This window comes from Fundulus heteroclitus, chromosome 15, assembly GCF_011125445.2.
Source record: "Fundulus heteroclitus isolate FHET01 chromosome 15, MU-UCD_Fhet_4.1, whole genome shotgun sequence".
NCBI classification, from domain to species: Eukaryota; Metazoa; Chordata; class Actinopteri; order Cyprinodontiformes; family Fundulidae; genus Fundulus; species Fundulus heteroclitus.
The window spans coordinates 1,870,371-1,891,657 of NC_046375.1; the positions used below are offsets into that span (position 1 = coordinate 1,870,371).

Consider the following 21,287-nt stretch of genomic DNA (forward strand, 5'->3'; position numbering starts at 1 on the left):
AAAAGCGGACAGAATGCGTGATCCTTATAAAATTAAAACTAATCAAACACCTGGGGATCGGGACACATCTGTCCAAAAGTTAACATTTAATGTGACCACGGTCTTTTTCTTTTGGAGAAAGAGCTTCTTCTTTACAGAGTTGTCTTTCAGCCTTTGTTGGCTCAGGGATCCCCCCCCACTGTGGATAATGACGCATTCTTACACACGTCTTTATGATGTCTTTTGCTTTTTATTTTGGGGTCGTTACACACATTTCACACCAAAGCACGTTCATTTCTGGGACAGAATCCGTCTCCTTCCTGAATGGTGAGACGTTCGGCCCCCCCCCCCCCCCACGGTGTCGCCTGCATGCAGCCGGTTGTAGCAGCTTCAGGCATCTGGATCCAGGGATGATCCAGACGTCCACAGTTCTCTTCCCGGGAACGTGGGAAGTCCTTTTCTTTTTCCAAGTCGTCAAACTAGGAAAAAAAACAACAAAGTTGGAGAGTTTGCCTTAAACTGTTTACGCTGGAGGGCTTTTATTTTACTTAAATGTTGTGAATCAACCAATAGAAACTTTACAAAGCCTAGACGTCATCATCTGGCCTTTTAGAAATAGCTGTAATCAAATTCTGTAGAAATCTCTGAGTCGAAGAAAGTTCTAAAAAATCTTCTTAAAGATTCTTTAAGTTTTCTGATATTTAACAAATAGAACTTATTAGGCCAACATTTTTCTTATAAAATTATCGATGGTCACACCTTAAAAGAGTGGCCAGTGCCATTTCTTTTAAAGCATATTGATGTCCATTAAAATCTGAATATTTTGACGCATTTTAATTGACAGAATAAAAGTTAATCCAGATGGTGTGTGGCACCGTTCCACTCTTCCCCTTTCAGGTGAAACTTCACTGACAGAAAATGCTAAACACGCATACATATGGATGTAAGGACTGCTCAGGGATTCAGCAGGCGTTCTTCTTCATGCTCCGCGTGTGTGGAGACGTTTGTGATGGCGGCGTGTCGCGGCTGTCATCCCTCTGCTCACCTGCCAACCTATGGAGGACGCTGTGATGTAAATCCACATTTAGTCTCCCTCTGAAGTTTAGACTTCCAGATTTGCGTCATCAGATACATATCTGGAGGAGATTTTGTGGGAACGGTGCAGAAACGGTGCAGAAACCAGAACTGCAGCATCCTCCTGGATTTGTAATTGGTAGAACTATCTATTTAGAATAAAATTATATAACCCAGCTTATATAATAAAGGTGAATTCAGTACACAATAAATATAAGACTACAGGATAAAAAAAAATCCAATTCACCTCCATTTATTTCATCTAAATTAATTTTAACTCAATAGAGTTTATGCCCTTCCACTATAAGACATGAGATCCAGATCCAGTCTATCAATTAAATTCAGTCCAAATGAAAACAATAATAATAATAATAAACAGTACAATAAACTTATATAGCTTTAGTTAAGCCTTCATTCAGAAAAAAAGACAGCTAGACACAGGAGTCAGCAATACTTTCTATTAGAAAGGGGAAAAAATAACGTAATTAGAGGTAATTTTAGGAAAATTTATATTAATAGCTGTGCTCAAAGTAAACAACTTGAGAAATAGGCATTGAGCTACTATCTATGGAAAGGAAGAAGTGCATAAATAGCCAATGACAAATTTGGAATCATTAGCTATGAAGACAAAAAAAGACACGGCTAATAAAACACCATCAATGGCTACATTGAGGGTAAAAGTTACAGCTAAAAACAGAAGCATGGGGTCAGGAGATCTTATGAGAAAGGAAACACAAAGCAGACATCACCATATCTGTTAATGGCTCAATCCAGGTAAGACAGACAGAATTACAGCACCAGTAGTACTTTCTATGTGAAAGAAAAACCAGCGTACACAAACTTAAAGCCAACCCTCAATTGCTACACTGCAAAAACGGAACTAGAAATAAGTAAAATGTTCCTAAAGTTAGTCTATTTATCCTTGATTTGAGCAGGTAAATAAGATGATTTGCCAATGGAATAAGATTTTTGCACTTAAAACAGGAACAATTCATCTTCATCATCTTATTTGAAGTGCACGATGTCTCATTATCTTATTTTAGGGGTCAAAATACTCATCCCATTGGCAGATAATCTTATTTACCTGCCCAAATCAAGAATAAATAGACTAACTTTAAGAACATTTTACTTATTTTTAGATCCGTTTTTGCAGTGTATCCTCACGGAAAAGAATGCAAAAAAACTGAAACAAGGTGCCAGGGAAGCTTTCTATGACACAGTAGTCCAAGTAAATGACAGCAACAGGTATGTCAGTGACTCAGCCCAGGTAAGAGACAGATAAACGTACAACGTATGAGCAAAGCTAACTTTCTGAGTATAGAAAACGTAAAGAGGCAGAGTCAATGAGCAGCAGCATCTCTTTCAATGCAATCCAGTGAGATAAAAAACGCTAAACGCAGGTTAAATACTGCTGAACAAATAATAATAATAATAATAATAATAATAATAATAATAATACTTAGAGCAGGCCAACGTTTCATACATAAATACAAAATGCAGTTCAAAGTGTTGAATTCAAATACTCAAAAAGGCTAAGCAGGCACACCTAGCTGTATGAGGAAAAAGAGATTTACCCACTACTTTTGTCTGACATGAACATTTGAGGACTTGAAAAATTTAAGTGTGAAAAAAACAAACAAACAAGCAAACAAACATGTAACTTTAGAGGAGTAGGTGTTTTTTCAGGTTTGGAGTTGAATTTTATTACCAGCACTGAAAAGAGAGTCTCTAGGGGCTGCTGTCAAACACAAATAGCTGTGGAAGGAAAATTTATGATGCATTTTCAGCTCAAGAACCTCCGAGAAAGGACAAAATGTGCTTTTACCGCTCCGACTATGTGAACCGCATCATTTTGACACAATGACTTGACTTAACTGGGCCAGGAAACCATAAAATGAGTAATATGCGACGGATACTATGAACTATGGAGGCTATAAAAACTTTGGGAAAGGGCTCTCTACCTCTTTATGACTCGTTTTATGTAGTGTGAGGGTTAATACGTACTGAAGTATTTATCCAGGAGTTTTTTAGATATCCTGACAGGATAATGGAGAGAGAAGCAGGTCTCCATGTGAAGTCAGAGTAGGGACACGTAAGAGTTTAGTTTGTCGATTCAGGCAGAAACAGAGCGGGACTTTGATCTAAATTCACAGGATCTAATGTGGAGTAGAGGATAAAAGCTCTATAGTCTAGTCTGCAAAGGTCTTTTTGAGCGACTTGTCCTTCCTCCAGGCCAATACTTATCTCACTAGTTGAACTTGAATACGTTCCTCTTGTGCTGACATCCCAGCACACCCCAGGGCTACATTTATCTCGCTAGCTTCAGTGCAAAGATATTCTCTGGTGAAGTCCGTGTGCTTTCTAAGAAATGGGTCACGAAACATCAGAGCAATACCGCAAATTAAGGAGGAACAAACAAATGATCGACATTGTTTCTCAGGCCACAACGAATGAGTCCTGCAAATATTATGAAAAACAGATGATAGATCAGGAAAAAAGTGCTTTTATCGCTGATCTATAATGTCCACTGTGCTTCAGAGGATTATATATTTAATTTAAAGATAAAAAATAAAATAAAAATTGAGTTTCCAATAATCCCACACTGCAAAAAACGGATCTAAAAACAAGTAAAATGTTCTTAAAGTTAGTATATGTGTCCTTGATTTGAGCCAGTAAATAAGATTATCTGCCAATGGAATGAGTATATTTACCCCTAAAATAAGATAATTAGACATCCTGCACTTGAAATGAGATGATGGAGATGAATTGTTCCTATTTTAAGTGGAAAAATCTTATTCCATTGGCAAATAGTCTTATTTACCTGCTCCAATCTAGGACAAATACACTAATTTCAAGAAAATTTTACCTATTTTTAGTTCTGTTTTTGCAGTGCAGTTTGTGCCACTTAGTCGTGGATCTTAAATGCTGCTTAAAGTTGGTATCTTCCCAATGAATTAAATTCCAAATGGTATTAATTCAGGATATTTCTTTATTAAGATTTTAGTAATTATACTGGATATTATAAAACTCTATATTGTTTTCTTTATTCGCGCCTTACTTTCAGAATGTTTAGCAGGTGTTTGTGCATATAAACAAATCCCAGTAGTTTATTATTTTCTCAACAGGAGTTAATTTAAACCCACAAAAAGTAATTTACCAGATCTATGGAAGTAATTTCCAATTAGACCAATAGATGGCATTATAAGTATTTATCCCACATTGTTCCTTTAAAAGCAGAAAACTGGACACAAAGGATAAAAGAAGCCGTTCAAGAAAAGCTGTGTTTGTTTTAACATGATTGGTCGTGGTATATTCCTCACTACTTCGGCATAAATAGTTGATCCTCTTTCAGTAATTCTGTCACAAATAAAGGATCAAAGCGTCATTTTGGATTTAAACCTTTTTAAATTCATAAAAAAAATCATTGTAAGATGCACGTTTTATTTTCATCCAGGTGAAATGCTTTCTTAGGAGTAAGATGTTCCAGTTAATTCCTAAACGAACACTGATATAATTTCTTTGACGGGTTTTCTCCCTTTTTTGGTTCTGCAGGTAAATTTTCATTCAAAAGCCTTAAAATGACGAGACGGTGCCAGTGAGGGCTGGTGACGTAGGCGTGCTTTGTTATTGGAGATGACGCCGTGCGAATGTCATCGTCTTTGTGTGGGAGCGGTTTCAAATTATCACACTGATGTCTGATCATTTGAAGACGACTGCAGGAAAAATAATTTCAAAGTAAACATAACGTCTCATAAAGACACTATTTATAAAAGGGATTGGAGATGGTTTGAATCAAGCTCTGATAAATAAAAGAAAATCAATCCAGGAGATGAAGGACTCTTCAAATAGGTGCATTAAAATGAAGTTGATTTATTAGACACAAATGCAAGCAGCTTTATATTGCAGCTGATTTAATGCATATCATATTATCAGTCTTTGTATTCTCTAAGCTTCCATGTATACCAGAGACAAAGATAATAGTTACATAATGAATAATCTCGTAGATCATAATCTGCAAAGACAAAGGAGTCCACGTGGTGTTCAGAAAACACTCCCTGATGCACATTAAATCTGAGGGCCTGCAGGGCTTTAAAAGGTTTCTGTGTCGATGTTGCAGCCAGTCTCACAGACAAAACCATGATCCTTGTGTTCTTCGGGTTCAATAAAAACAGAGGACACAGATTTGAGAATTAGAGGTGTTCCAACAGGAAGCTGAGCCCAAACAAATATCAAAATTGGTTTTGTAGTGGATAAATCTAACGTTTAGCCTCTAGAAATTTTCAGATCACAACCTTTTGATGCTGCAAAACAAGCACTGTGCCAGGAAGGCAACCAGTTTAAATTAACTAACAATTCTGCCAGGAATAAGAGTCAAATATCCTGACTGAATTATGCCAGAAGCTCATTGATCTCTGCAAAAAGTGTTTGAGATGCAGCCCATAAGGCCTGCTTTATAGGTATCAGTGAAATCTACAATCTGGTCAGATAAGATGTATAGAGATGGATTTAGCTCAGGATTCTGCTGAAATGAAACAATTTCTTTAATAATGAAACAGCCTATAATCAACCCTCAATAAATGGATTCCTGATCCATTTATACGCCAGCGAGCAGATTAGATTCAGACACATCAGCAGCATGAATATTGCACTGCAAAAACGTAACTAAAAATAAGTAATATTTTCTTAAAATTAGTGTATCTGTGCTTGATTTGAGCAGGCAAATAAGACGATCTGCCAATGGAATAAGACTTTTGCACTTAAAATGGGAACAACTCATCTCTATCATCTTATTTCAAGTGCAGGATGTCTAATTATCTTATTATAGGGGTCAAAATACTCATTCCATTGGCAGATAATATTTACCTGCTCAAATCTAGGACAAAAAACACACATTTTAAGAACATTTTACTTATTTTTAGATCCGTTTTTGCAGTGTGGGCAAGACCCACCATCAAGATGTTTGCAATGAAAACAAGATTTTTATCCAAGAATAAAGATGGAGAAGTGAAAAGGTCTAAATGTCAGAAACACTTCCTAAGTCGTTCTTGTCTCAGTTACTCAATGAAAACTGAACAAAGGGGGGAGACAAAGACAGCTCCTCCTTCAGGGTTGTTGTGGCTCAACAGATTTACGAGTGAAGGAGTTGCCAGGAACACATCTCCTATTTCTGCAATGTGCCGCAGCAGAGCGCTCAGTTGTTCTGCAGGTAAGACAAAAGGAAGCGACTGGAAAAGGTGAAGGAAGGGAATTTATTTTTGGTAGAACAGTGGAAGTTAATTAGATAAAAATTAAACCGAGCCACAGCTTCTGGACGATCCAAGCTTTCAACAACATTTTCTTACTTTAAAATGGCTCTGACGAGGCTCAACGTGACATGGTGGCATGGCACTGAGTGTTTTAGCTGTCTCTGCGTTTAGATCACAGGAACCTTCTGACTAATGATCTAACCTTTCTGTCCTATTCTTCTTATTCTGTGTTGACATTGTTTCCTTATAGCTGTTTCACTGACTGCCTCAGAGTTGTAACTTTTCACAATACATAACCATCATGTTTCCAAAAAGAAACATGATGAAGAGAAGAAAAGGGTGCTTTAGCTTCTACTACTTGCCATTTAAAGCTCACATTCTTAAAACATATTTTTTTTTTCCAACTTCACAACCAAAGGGCGATATTTTGAGCAGCCTACGGACCATTTTGGTAGACATCATGCTTGTGACTTTACTGCATCAATCACCAAAATCTTCCACACAATCACAGCATTTCTTTGGCAATAACAAACAATTCAAAACAATAAGATGTATCAATATAACAAGGGAGTACATTTAAAGCTCATTAAATGTTCACTAAAAGTTTAATTAAACTGGTGACTATTAGCAAATGTTTTCACTTGTCATTTTGGAAAGAGTCAGCTTTTGGGGGGAAAAAGTCTGATTCCCCCAAAGTTATTCTAATGTTGAACAATCTGCACTTTTTTAATCCACTAGGCAGCTAGATAATGTTTGCAAAATATTAATTCCGATATTTTTTAGCAGCAGGAATATTAGGTAAATGGTACAGCTAATTTTCCAGTATCCTTTAGCCGGTGTTCTGTGACTGTTAGCTACATGCTATGGCTAACTTTCCATTGACTTTAACCAGATTTAGGAAATATTACCTAAATGCTACAGCCTACTTTCTGTATTTTTTAGCCAGTTTCAGGAATGTTGGGTAAATCCTAAAGCTAACCTCCCGTATCCTTTTGCCAGTTTCAGGGAATATTGGCTAAATGCTCTAGCTAACTCTCCAGTATCCTGTAGCCAGTGTTCTGGGACTGTTAGCTACACGCTAATGAAATATTAGCTAAATGGTACAGCTAATTTTTCCAGTATCCTTTAGCCGGTTGTTCTGGGACTGTTAGCTACACGCTATGGCTAACTTTCCATTGACTTTAACCAGATTTAGGAATATTACCTAAAAGCTACAGCCTTACTTTCTGTATTTTTAGCCAGTTTAAGGAATGTTGCGTAAATCCTAAAGCTAACCTACCGTATCCTTTTGCCAGTTTCAGGTAATATTGGCTAAATGCTATAGCTAACTCTCAAGTATCCTTTAGCCAGTGTTCTGGGACTGTTAGCTACATGCTATGGCTAACTTTCCATTGACTTTAACCAGATTTAGGAAATGTTAGCTAAATGCCACAGCTTACTTTTGATATCTTTTAGCCAGTTTTAGGGAATGTTGGGTAAATCCTAAAGCTAACCTCTGGCATCCTTTCGCCAGTTTCAGGGAATATTAGCTAAATGCTACAGCTAACTCTCCAGTATCCTTTAGCCAGTGTTCTGGGACAGATCAAGCAGCAGCTAACTTTCCTTTGACTTTGAAAAGTTTATGAAATGTTGGCTACATCCTGAAGCTAACCTTCCGGTATCATTTAACCAGTTAGTTTCAGAGAATACTGACTAAATGCTACAGCTATCTCTCCAGTATATGAAGGGAATATTTGCTAGTATGTTTTTGGTGATGTGCAGGGAAACTTAGCTATGGTTCCAATGTTCAGGGAACACTGACTAAAGAGAACAGGGGAAAACAACCAGTTGAAAGACTGTGGCTCTGACTCGTGGAGTTCTCTGGGAACTCATTTGTCTGCTGAACAACAATATTGACTTTCAAGATTTACATTTTCAAAAAGACACACATCAAGGATAAAAGCCTCACGTAAAGTGATTTTAACACAATCATAGCTTGTGGGGTAAACTTGGCAAATAGTTGGCTGTGATTAAAAAAAAAATCCAAATTTCAGACCAGCAAATAGTTTGTTGTTGTTGAAATTTCATTATCTGTTTGTTAAACTGTGTTATCTTTGGTATTTTTCATAAATTAACTTAAGAAGTGGGAAAAAAATTGTGTGATTTACAGATTGAAAGTATCTATGTGTCAACAATGGGATTAATCACTTTAAGTTAGTGATGTTTTTATACTTGAACTACACCGGACTCATGTCACTTATGTAAAAAAAAAACAAAAAAAAAACAACTAAAAAAAACAGAACATGTGTAAAATTTGCTAAAATCCAAATAAATATTTGAAAAATCCCATAATTAAGCAGACAGTACCCTACTAATGATGCAGACCACTTTGAAAGACTGCCAGAAAATCTCTTTAGATGGATCTTCAGAAAATGGGAAAAATATATAGATGACCTTTCTGCAGTTTCATACTACAAGCACGACGCCTGCTCCCTGCTTTACTGTACACTGTATTCACACACAGGTTGTGCATCATCTCTCTGCTGGTTGAGCCAAATTAACAGCTATCAACATTATTATGTGGATTAATTACATGCTGCTCCTCGTACTTTATGCCACCAATTAAACAAATCTGAGACACAGAATTAACTCGTCAACTTGAGACATCAAGGCAAACAAGATTATTCATCATTTACATACCCAATCTACTGTATGCAGAAACTACGATATAAAACTGTGGTAAGTCGTTTTATATTTATAAAGTCATTCATTGTGCATCATATGTTGCGGTTTCTGAAATATAGAACAAGAAATACGATTTTTGACCATATCACAGCTGTGAAGGTTGACTGAGAGAGAAAAATAAAAGCAGACTTTAGAAAACTCACAGGGAGATGGACCACAGGGTCGGAGCTTTGCTTTACTTGTTCCTATGGCAACAAGAATTACCGCAGGAGAGCAAAAAACCCATTCACCGAGCTCAGTCTCATTTATGCACAAATTTCTAATTCTTTCATTCAGAAATAAAAATTTCTCTGTTAATTTGTGACATTTGTGAAGTGGAAATGCAAAATATATTTGCATATCCACGTTAAGGTCGGGTTTTAAATTCAAAGAAACTATTTGAAACAACAAACTGTTGGATTTGTGCATGCCCGTGAGCATGGATGGATTATTTATCCTTATCTTAATTTTAAGAAGACATGTAAGGTTCGGTTTGAGCTGTAGACCAGATCTTGACTCTGGTTATATTTTTCACAGGCAGCTTTACAACTGAGTGAGGAACAATAAAGTCAGCAGAAGGTCAAACTTTCTATCAAGCTTAAATGCTTTATTTTTCTCTCTCTTTTTAAAACTCAGTCATTGGTTTGTGAAAACAACCTCAAATCATTTTCTTTTGAAATTCCCTTGAACATACTGCACTTTACTGTACTCTTTTCTAAACTGTTCCAGGCTTTTTTAAAGGTCAATATTTTTTGGGACTTTTTATCCCTTTTATCTGAGTAAAACAACATCAAACTGAGGTAAGTGGACAAGTAGAGGGCAAAAGTAAAAATATCAAGGCAGTAACAATCCACTTACAGAGTGAATGCTACCCAAAGGTGTGTACTTATACTATATGTAATGCACAGATCCATGAAAGACCAGAAAACGGGAGCAGAGAGATTCTTCATCCTTTAGTAGATCATTTACTGCTAGTAGCTCTTTGGGTATCACATTGCTGTGGTTAAAATCCTATTTAAGTCAGTCAAACTGTTATATTTTTTAAACTTTCCATGGATTACAATAAAGAAATGGGAACAAATTGTGTCTTTGTGACACGCTACTTGTAACCAAGTGCCCGAGGATCTGATTTTGTTTTTGCTCTTGAAGTTTTCTGCTTTCTTCAGACGAAAACGGATTAATTTCTTTTAAGTAAGCCCATAAAAGACCCTTGAAAATGCCTAGCAGTATACTTCAAATCCACCAAAATTGTGTCAGATGATCGGGGAAATTAGATTAGATTGTGTTCAGAATTGGGTTTTACAACTCTGTCCAAAACCAGACTAAGAATAAGGAAAATGCAGCCAAAAACTGTAGAAATGCATTAGTGTCTCTGTCCATGGTGCTGAACAAGTAGTAGCTTTAGGAACTGATTTACATTAATGCCAACATTTGGTAATTATAGCTTGGTTTTCCTCTCCACTGTCACTACATAAACTAAATTAACAAGGGATTGTCGCAAAGTCTGCGACACAATGCAAACGACTGTCCACTGTGACCATGAGCACTTTTAGTAAAGTAAATGCAGCAAGTCAGCAATCTGATAAGATCATCAGGGTTTCCTGAGATAAACTTTTTAACCAATCTGTCTGATTCCATGAAATTTAATGTAAAGTGTCTTGAGATGACACGTGTTGTGAATTGGTGCTATATAAATAAACTGAATTATTAAATGTTATTGTGCTAAGACCTAACAAATTACACCTTTTTGCACCACTTTAGCACAAGCATCTCAAAGACCCAACCAAGCGGCAGAAACACTACAGAGGAACATCTGTGCAGAATCTGGGTCAGACATCCACAGTTCCCAGTAGGACACAATAAAGAAAGTGGAGCTACGCTCCTGTGGGACTTCTAGTTTGTGAACAACAATCTGCTGTTGGCCAACAAACCAGCCATGATGGTGGCTGACGAGAAGCGGAGGAGGGACGTCCCAGCAGAGAGAAGAACATCTGATGCCCACAAGTGACTAACACAGAAAAAAATATCTGAGTTAATTGGGGAGTGAGGGAACATGTGAGGAAGCTGGTTTAGATGACTCAGGTAACAAAGGCAAATTCTGACAATTAATGGTATAATTAGTGAATTTTAAAAAATAACGTCAAAATTTTGAGTAAAATGTCAATACATTTTATAGTTTAAATCTCTTCAATGAATCTGTATGACTTACTTTCTGCACCACTGAGGGTTAATTTCTCTGACTCCTCTGAGCTTTTAGTCATCTGGTTTAAATGGTAATGTTGCTTTAGGGAGGGGTAGAGAGACGGGCTTCAGACCCCTGCATGATGACGTAAGCAAATAATAATATAAAGAAAAGCAAGATATTAAGAGTTAAAGGCAAAAACTGCTTTACTGACACACACGTGGTCTTCTGCTGCCATCTGGTGGCCTAAAAAAAAACAATAAAAAAAAAACCAAGCGCCCAGAAATCCAAATAAAAGTATTTAAGTGTATGAGACATTTTAAACCAGTGAGAGCAAGTTGGATTCAGATGAAAACATTTTGATCTAGAAATCCTTTAAATGTTCGACTTATCAATCAATTCAGTTAGAATGATTCATAGAACCAGGAAAAGACAATGTTATACTGAAATGCTATAAGGGTCTAGAGAAGAACACATTTTACCAAGCAACCGCCTTCATAAAGTGGAAACAGCTGGACGGCAGTATCAGAGCAGAGACACTGCAAGACGCCCCAGCTACAAAATCAGTAACGTCAAACGTGACTTAAATTTCCATCTGCTGACAAGGACAAGCCAAATGCCCGCTGGAGTAAAGGGTTTTCATCAACCCCCCATTAATGATCCCAAACCATATTAAAAAATGGTTTCTAAATTGATAAAGCAGCTTATCCTTCAGTTTGTAGAACGGACCTTCACAGACACCTTAATCCACATGTGTCATACTCAAGGTCTGCGGGCCGAATACGGCCCTCAAGAGCCAAAAAGGCATATCATGTCATAAAGTAAAGGCAGATATCCTTTTAAAGTGTATAAAGTGGCTAAAACTGTGCCTCCTGTAGTGAATGTTGATCTTGTTAACGATGTAGTAACAGCATCCTGCCACTAGATGTCAGTTTTCCCATAGAAAATTAAACAACCCAGAAATGTCCAAAAAGAGAAAAAGTGATGCAGAATGAGTTTAACTCACCCAGATATCAACTTTTTTTGCAGATAAACTGTATAAACTGGGCCTGAAGTGCTACTTTATGTTACTGTGCATTTTGTAATATTCCTATGTGAACTGAAATTAAATTATGCAATCAAAAGTATCATCTATACAGGTGCAACTGGCCCTTTTACCGATTTTATGATGCCAAAGTGGACCAATATAGAAATTAACTGACTCCTCTGTCTTAATCTCAGCAGATGGTTGATGTAGCTAAACCCACATATACATGAACAGCATAAAAAAAAAATCTAATGAAGCCATTTGTTCCTCACTGTCTAACATCAAATAAGGCAAAGATTGTTCCTGCTATAGCTCAGTTAAGATGAACAAAATTTATACTTTGACACAAAGGAAAATTTATTGTAATTTTCTTCAAAAGATAAAGTTTCCATTAATTTTGTCGGTATTTGGTAAAAATGCCTTTAAACATTCTGGGTTTTCTCCCACAAGCATCTCCCAGCAGTTTGCTGAGTTTCTGGCCCATCCCTCCTGACAGAACTGGTGCAAACGAGTCGGGTTTGTAGGCCGCCTTGGTCTCACTCACCTTTTCAGCCCCATTCAAATCTGCAGTTGGGCTGAAATCAGGACTTTTTTTAATGTACACTCCAAAAATTGACTTTTCTGTCTTAAACTACATAGAAACCAATTTGCTGGTGTACTTAAGATCGTACTCTCTGGATGACCCATTCGCGTTCAAACTTCAACTTCCTGGCCGATCTCTTAAAGTTGCTTTGACATTTCCAAAAAATGTTCTTTCCTCGCCACAAAAACTATTTAGTGAAGTGCACCAGTCCCTCCTGCAGCAAAAACACCCTCATGACATGACGCTACCTTCTCCGTACTTCAGTTTTCCTCTGGGTTGCAGGTTTCCCCTTTTATTTTCAAAACAACGGTACAAACCTTAGTTTCATCAGAATAGGACATCCCTTAAATTACATCCACAGGTGTGCCTGTAATTAACTCAAATGCTGTCAATTAACCAATCAGAAGCTTACAGGGCCACGACATCCTCACTCAAGCTTTCTGAAATTCTTTAAAACTTAGGTTTACTCTGGAATTTAGTAAAGGTATCCTAACTGGGCAAAAACATGTTAACTTTAATCTGATTTATTGTCAGACAGCAAGAAAAAAAAGGCTTTCCGTCTGTTGATAGCAGTTTACGTAAATATATGGGTTCAATTTGTCCTTTAGTTTTGTAAAATAGGACAAAGATTCTTTTTTTTAAATTATGCACCAGTTGTAAAAGTCTGATGAGACGAATAAAACATCCTTTTAACAGAAGAGCTGATGAAGTCTATGCAGACCATCATCCTTTGCTGGAAACAGCTCAAACTTCCACAAATGCATCATTTAACTAAACTTCTGCTCCTTTAGAAAAAAGTGAAATAAACTGTTGCTTCTCAGGCTAAACCAAGTGTGTCCAAACTTTTCATCATGTGGGCCAAAATTGTCATGTCAAAATTACTCGAGGGCCAAAAAATGGAAATAAAAAGCAAACATTCCCAAAAAAATTGGATATTTTCTTTTACCAGCTCCACAAATTACGATCATGCACTATTTTAATTAAACAAATGAGATTTTTCAAAATCTCATTTGTTTAATACTTTTTTTTTGGTCTTTTCCCTGCAATAGAAAGAGGACTTAAGTCAGTCTCTTTGAAAACAGTCACAGTATTTAGCAAAAAAAAATAAAAATTAAAAGTATTTTGGTGGACTAAAGTCTGCATTTGAGTAAAACTCATCGAACAAACGTCCTGTTTATACTATGAAATTTAAGATATTTCATGTGTCGTACCTAACATTTTTGATTTTAAGAAAATGTTAACTTATTTCTAACAATTTTGCCCTAAATACGGATAAAAAGTCTCCATCTTCATTACTCAGATGTGCCGATGCGTCTAATAATTGTTGAATTGTTGCAGTTCAACAATTATGGACCAGAAATGGCCCCCGGGCCACACTTTGGACACCGCTGGGCTAAACAGAGCTTTGTCCTACCTGCTTTCTAGGAGGTAGAGAAGATGGAGAAGAAAGAAAACAAGATCCAAAATGACGGAAAGCATTCCAGCTGCAGTTTTAATGCAAATCTTCACAATTTACCTCACTGTAAAGAATGCAATTGGCTTAAAATTGTATTATAAAATGGATTTTTCAGTAATACTTTAGCACAAAAACATCTCAGCTCAAAGCACAGGTTTGTGGCTTAAGAACCTCCAGGTAAGCTTCAGCTGCAGAGAAGAACGCTTCAGAACGTCTGGCAGGTGCGAAGGCCACCTCCCTCCTGATGAGGGCGCTGCTTGGTCGTGTTGCCACCAGTGCAGAGCCTCCTCAACGCTGGCAGCAGGCGAGTGTGAGGGCACCTGCTTGCATGGCGAGGTCGAAACATTCAGTAAACAGCCTTGTGACAAGAAGGTCGGCAAAGGAGAAACTTTTGTGCAAAAAAAAATAAAATAAGATAAATAAAATGAAAAGATGGATATTATCCGTGTTAAGATAATATCCAGCAGGTCAGAAGGAACTACCGAAGTTATAAAACAGAATCAGGACTGGATATACAAGTTCCTTCCAGATATTTGGTCTATTTCCTTAGAAAACTTTTTACTCAATCATTCACAGACACAAAATAAGCCCAAAATGTTGACAACTGTGTGAAAAATGTTAAGAGCTAGGTGAAATGAAATAAAAAATATATCCATCATATTTTCCTTTGAAGCAGCCAAGCCTACCTGTAATCTTTTTTCAAGAAGGATATTGATCAATATTTTGGCTTTTTCTTTGGACATCGGCTGCTTTTGGTGTAAAACTGAAGCAATTTATCACAGCAATCGAAGCTCTGGTGGTTAAAAACACACCAAGGGAAACGCAACACTTATTAAAAGATGTTTTATTCACAATAGAAGTGTAACAAATATAGTTTATTTAAAAAGTCTGCTGTTCAATATCATTTTATTCCATAACTTCAGAAGAATCTTTATATAAATGCTAAACGGCTGATCCGCCGCAATGCAATATTTACATTTCATATCAACAATAATTATATTTACCACAATAAATCAAATTTCCCCATGAAATTAAAACACCGCATACGAACGTGAAATGAAATGATTGAGCAAACGAGTTTTTCCTCGTTTCTTTTTTTTTCTTTTTTTACATTTCTGAGGCTGTTTTCACACATTGGAAGCTGTGAAAGGAGAACGTCGGCTGTCTGGCTGATGTACGGTTGGAGGTGAAATAGGAGTCCATGTCGGCGTGACGCTGAACGCCTGAAACGAGTGAAACTCTCCTTTAACATCCACTGACAGACAGACAGGCATCGACACACAACACAATACTCAGAAAAATCATCAAGCGTGATCCGACCGCGTTTATGGACATAATTAGAATCTGAATGTGATGAATCCAAAATACATTCGACACTTTTCTGCATTTTAATGCTGCGGGAGACAAAATAAATGGTCATAATTAGAAAAAAAATGCCACATATCAGCCCTTTAAAGAGTCAAAAAACCCAATAATCCTCCAAAATATCATCTGCAAACAGTTTAACAGCTAATCTCATATTTACTGATAGGGCTGGGCAATATATCGAGTTTTTTTAAAAAGAGAAATAAGATCGTTTATACTTTATGGTTTATATCTAGATGGTCTATGTTGTGTTATTTTTCACTGTTTGTTAAAAAATGTGCCTGTGAGACATCAGAATAAAGCTTTGATTCAGGGAGGCTTTATTTATAAATAATTTATGAAAAGAAAATCATATTAAGATAAATCAATATCATATATATATCAGCGTTCATCCTAAAAATATCGATATATTATTTTTGGTCCATATCGCCCAGCCCTACTTCCTGAAAATGAAAACATACGACATAAAACTTCTGAATTAAATAATAACAATCCAACCTACAAAGCAGCAGCATCTCACTGCCACAATGTCTAATAAAAAATTATCCTTTATGAGTTTTAAATCTCTTTGAATCCTTAGTCTCTCACTAAATGGAATCAAATTCATTGATTTGAATTTATAAATATTTTAAAAATTGTTTATATGATTAAAAACCAAACATCATGGATTTATTTATATGACTAAATTGTATATTTAACGTAGAAAATGATGAAATGATGAGTAATTAAGTTCTTGAAGTCATGACTGTAAAATGAAAATAAAAAGATGAAAGCGGAAGTTATGAAAGAAGCTTTGATTCATCAACTTTTAGGCCAAAAACAATAAAATATTTCACTGGTTCTGGGTTGAATTACATCCAATTATGCCGCAAAAAAGAAAAAAAAAACAACAAACAACAAAACAAACAATAAAAGCTTGTTCTAAAAGAGGATGTGAGCAAAACATTTCCTCCTGAAGCGAAATGATTCAAGTTTCAGACGCCGCCTCCCTCTGCTTCTTGATTTCCTGCATTTGCGTCACATCCTCGGGTTGCTTCTCATTCACCAGTTTTCACCTCTCGATTAAAAATCCTTTTTGTGCTTTCTAAGACAAATAACGAGCAAAATAAACCAAAAGAACTTCACATTTGACGGTACATTCATTCAGCTCCCGTCCTCCCGTTAGCTGTTTGTTTCCTCGTCTTTCTGTCGCTTGAAAATTGGGAAAATAACTTTTTTTTTTGGCAGAACATTAAGCAGCTGTTTGATTTTCTGCATCCCCTGCAGTTCATTTTATTGTCTCACAGCGCCCCCTTCAGGCCACCTTCCAGTACCAGCATGACCTAGGACCTCTACTAGAGATAAATTAGCATAATCAGCCGTTACAGTTTCAGAGAGACACAGTCGGATGAACTTTGATAATTAAAACAATCGTAAAGAAAAAAAAAAAGGGAAAATATCATAGCTCAGAGAACTCGGACAAGAAAAAAGGCAAACTTAATTTTTATTTATTTTTTTACAAAAGCATAAGATTTTAGTTTAATTTCATATTAGATAAGAAATCTAAATCAAACCAAAACTTTCCCTGTAGGTAGAAATTAAAGCTACTTGGAAAATGGAAATTTTATGAAACTCAAAATTTGATCCAGAAACATTTATTTATTTAATTTATATATATATATATATATATATATATATATATATATATATATATATATATATAAAAAATCAGATTTCCCCCACTTAGTGACTCCTGCTGTTTGATACTGGCCTGGAAAAAATACATTAAACTTATATTTTATTTTATTGATCTTTATTCTATTTATGTGACCTTTGCTAGAATAGATTTAGGTGGTTGTAGTTAAAATTAATAAATCTTAAATATGCTAAAAAAAGGACGATAAAAATGTAAAGTTACTCTCCCTTGAATTCTACTGTTTTTATTCTTTTTCGGAGAGCAAAATCAATAATCCTCCTTTAACACAGATTCCTTCATTTTTTTTCCATGTATTCCAGCCAAATGTATTCAGCATTTGTTAATTTCTTCTGAATATTTTGCTCAAAATTGAAAGAACAAACAGATTTATTTTTATGGGGAGCTAAGTGATAAATAATCCAGGCAGTGACGCAGTTTTTTTTTTTTTTTTTTTAACGCCATCTGATGTGCGTCCGCTTTAAATCTTGGCTGATGAATGTGATCCGCCGCTTCCATCAGCATCATCATCATCTGGCAGGACGAGAAAAAGATCTTGCTCATTGTGATTGGTAATTACCTTGTAATGCAGCTAATTTCACAGTCTGCAGTCATCTGGCCTAAGTTTTAGGGCGTGTAGGAACAGTCTGCCACCACTAGATGTCACTGCTGTAAAGGAAAACCACGCTCTGGAGGGATAATGCCTCTGATCTCCTACTTCAGATAGGTTTTCCTCAGACCGCGGTCGTAATCCTTTTATTCATGTCCAGTTTTGGGTAAGTCTTCAGCAAAAGGATCGGAACATGCTTAAAGCTGCGAGTCTCTTCTAAAAATCCCCTCCTTTGTGTTGGTGTGAGCTGATCCCCTGTTTCGGACTCCCCTGTTTTAAACAGCGAAGGCACTAAATTAAGGACTAAACTGGGATCTGGCTACATCTATGTGGTTCTGGGGAGAAATCTGAAATCTGGGGAACGACAGTCAGTCAGGCTGAGTGTGGCGGGGAGGGTGAAGCTGCCAGACGTCGCTATGGCTTTGTGTGTCTGTGAAGGTGGAGCTTGTGGAGAAAAGTTGAGTTCCTGCATGTCCTCACAGAGGAGAGAAGATCCTGCAGTACGCCTGATGGAAACAAGGAGTGGAGGAAGAGGAGGAGGAAGAGGAGAGGGTTCGAATGACCCTCTGATGCCTCAGGTCAGACGTGAACAACACATTTAAAGAATTGTTTTGCAGGAGAAGATGATTATAAGCCAGCTAACATTAATGATGGCTAAAAACAAGGACTATTTTAAGGTACTGTGGGTTCCTTCTTACCCATGTAGACTCAAATATATACAGGACTGTCTCAGAAAATTAGAATATTGTGATAAAGTTCTTTATTTTCTGTAATGCAATTAAAAAAAACATGAAATGTCATACATTCTGGATTCATTACAAATCAACTGAAATATCGCAAGCCTTTTATTGTTTTAATATCGCTGATTATGGCGTACAGCTGAAGAAAACTCAAAAATCCTATCTCAAAATATTAGAATATGGTGAAAAAGTATACTAGTAGGCTATTCAACTAATCACTTGAATCGTCTAATTAACTGGAAACACTGCAGGGTTTCCTGAGCCTTGAAAAACACTCAGCTTGGTTCAGTAAACTAAATCACAAGTATGGTAGTGGTTAAGAGACGACATAAGATTCTCACAGTAACTGGTGTACTGACCATGGCATTACTGTCCTTGATTGGCCTGCCAATTCCCCTGACCTGAACCCCGTAGAGAATTTGTGGGCTATTGTGAAGAAGAAGCTGAAAGACACCAGAGCCAACAATGCAAATGAGCTAAAGGCCGCTATTGAAGCATCCTGGGCATCCATAACACCTCAGCAATGCCACAGGCTGATTGCCTCCATGCCACGCCGCATTGATGCAGCAATCTGTGCAAAACGATTCCCAACCAAGTACTGAGTGCACTAATGGACATTTTCAAATGTTTGATTTTGTTTTGCTGTTATAATTTTTTTTTTTTACTTGGTCTGAAGAAATATTCTAATATTATGAGATAGGATTTTTGAGGTTTCTTCAGCTGTACGCCATAATCAGCGATATTAAAACAATAAAAGGCTTGAGATATTTAAGTTGATTTGTAATGAATCCAGAATGTATGACATTTCATGTTTTTTTAATTGCATTACAGAAAATAAAGAACTTTATCACAATATTCTAATTTTCTGAGACAGTCCTGTACATACACCGTCCACTAAGAGCTGTTTGATCCTCACTCAGGGCAAGACGGCCCTTAAACTGAAGTTTTTTTTTTTGTAGCCGTCAAACAAACAATTCGTCCTTGTAATGGACTCCATTGAAAAACAGTTTTTATTTAAGTTTTGGGATCATTCTGCCAGGCAGTGGCCACGTTTACAGCCTCTGACCTCCTGATGATCCTCCTGGATGAACCGATTATCAGCTACGATTTTCAGGAACAACCGAGTATCTCCGCAGTGAGGCGACACCAAGAGAACGGCGTTAGTGTCAGATGAGATCAGACTGCAAAGCCTTTCGAACCAGACAAAAGGCGACTGTGCAGGACGCTGGTGGTAGCATCATCGCATAAAATGCTAAAGCGTCTTCAATTTTGCCTCAAATCAACAACTAGAGAGTCAAAACGTGGACATAATACTGTTTCAACAGGAAAATGAAGCCAGAAACACGTCATGGAGAAGCTTTTATGCTTCTACCCCATCCGGTTTGTCGTCTTTCCTTAAAAAACAATTTAAATCTGCAGCTTCTGACAATGAGAGCGACGCAAAATGCAGCCAGAATTATGCAGGAAACTTACTGTCAATGTGGGACTCCTACAGAAAATGCACAATGATTCTTTATTTTAAAGATCATTAATGTTCTACGCCGTATAACGCTTCTTTCCCTGGAAAAGGAGTGGTTTAAATCAATCTTAAATACTCAAAAATGATCATAATCAGATGAGCGGACGTAAACTTTGAAGTTTAAGAGTGATATTCAGCATCTAAAGGTTCAGGTTTTATGCAGATAAATTCTTTTACTGATTGAAGGGAAAAAAATAAAAATTTTGGCCGATATCGATAATATTATGTATATATTTTACCGATATTATGTTTAATATATCTCCTAAACCTTTCCGGTGAGTTAAAAAAAGAGATTTCTGCGTCACATGACCAACACACGGCCCCCCAACCACACAAACGGCAACACTATGGAAATAAACATAAACAATAAGTTTCCCGTAACGAGCCGATACCGATGTTAATGACGATATATCGCGCATTAAAAGTTGTCGTCTTTCAAAAGCCTTTCAAACATCTGCAACTAAATAAAGGTCCCTGACATAATTTAAACTGCTAAATTAATCCGTCTTCATTTCTTCATTTCAGTCAACCAGTTTAAGAAAATATTCAAGTCTGAGATCCAGAAAACCCCCCACAAAATTAACCAACTTTTACAGAAATAAAAAGAAGGCAAAAAACAAACAAACAAGCAAGTTAGAAAAGAAATATGCACTTTAAAATCCCTGTTAGGTCAAACTCTGGTGGAAATGTGAGACCAATGTAAAATCCAAAAGCTGGAGGACAGCAGAGGAGGAGAAAGCAGCGTAAACGAGGGGAAGGCGAAAAAATCACTGGCAGGTAGGAAGGAGGCAGGATTGGTCGCAGAGGAAGGAGCAGCTAGAGGAAAAAAAGCTAAATCCCAGTGTTTCTCCAACAGAACCGATCCTTAATCAGACGACGAAGCAGCGAAAAGGAAACGAAGAAGAAACAAAAATAAACCGATAGTCTTGTCACTACATCCCCTGTCAGTCAGAGCTGAGGGATTTCAGCGCCCAGGTGTCTTTAATTCACCGAGCCGAACGATTTCACCCTCACAGAAAACAAACAAAAAAAAAAACACCCAAAACAACAAAGATCCTGATAAATAATGTGACAGCTGACGGGATGGTCAGCAGCTGATTATCTCTGCAGTTTCTAATCCAAACAGGAAGT

General features: G+C 36.8%; 1 protein-coding gene across 2 annotated transcripts in view; it reads right to left on the minus strand.

Annotated features, from left to right (window-relative positions):
• Positions 1 to 332: 332 nt before the first annotated feature.
• man1a1 (mannosidase, alpha, class 1A, member 1) overlaps positions 333 to 21,287 on the minus strand; it is a 206,336-nt gene continuing 185,381 nt past the window's right edge. The window contains exon 13 of one of the 2 annotated variants that reach the window (XM_021323925.2): positions 333 to 458. The gene's annotated coding sequence lies outside the window, so the exon portion shown is untranslated. Of the gene's footprint in view, positions 459 to 15,077; positions 15,474 to 21,287 lie in introns of those variants that run through there. The other variant, XM_012877375.3, reaches the window with a different exon arrangement.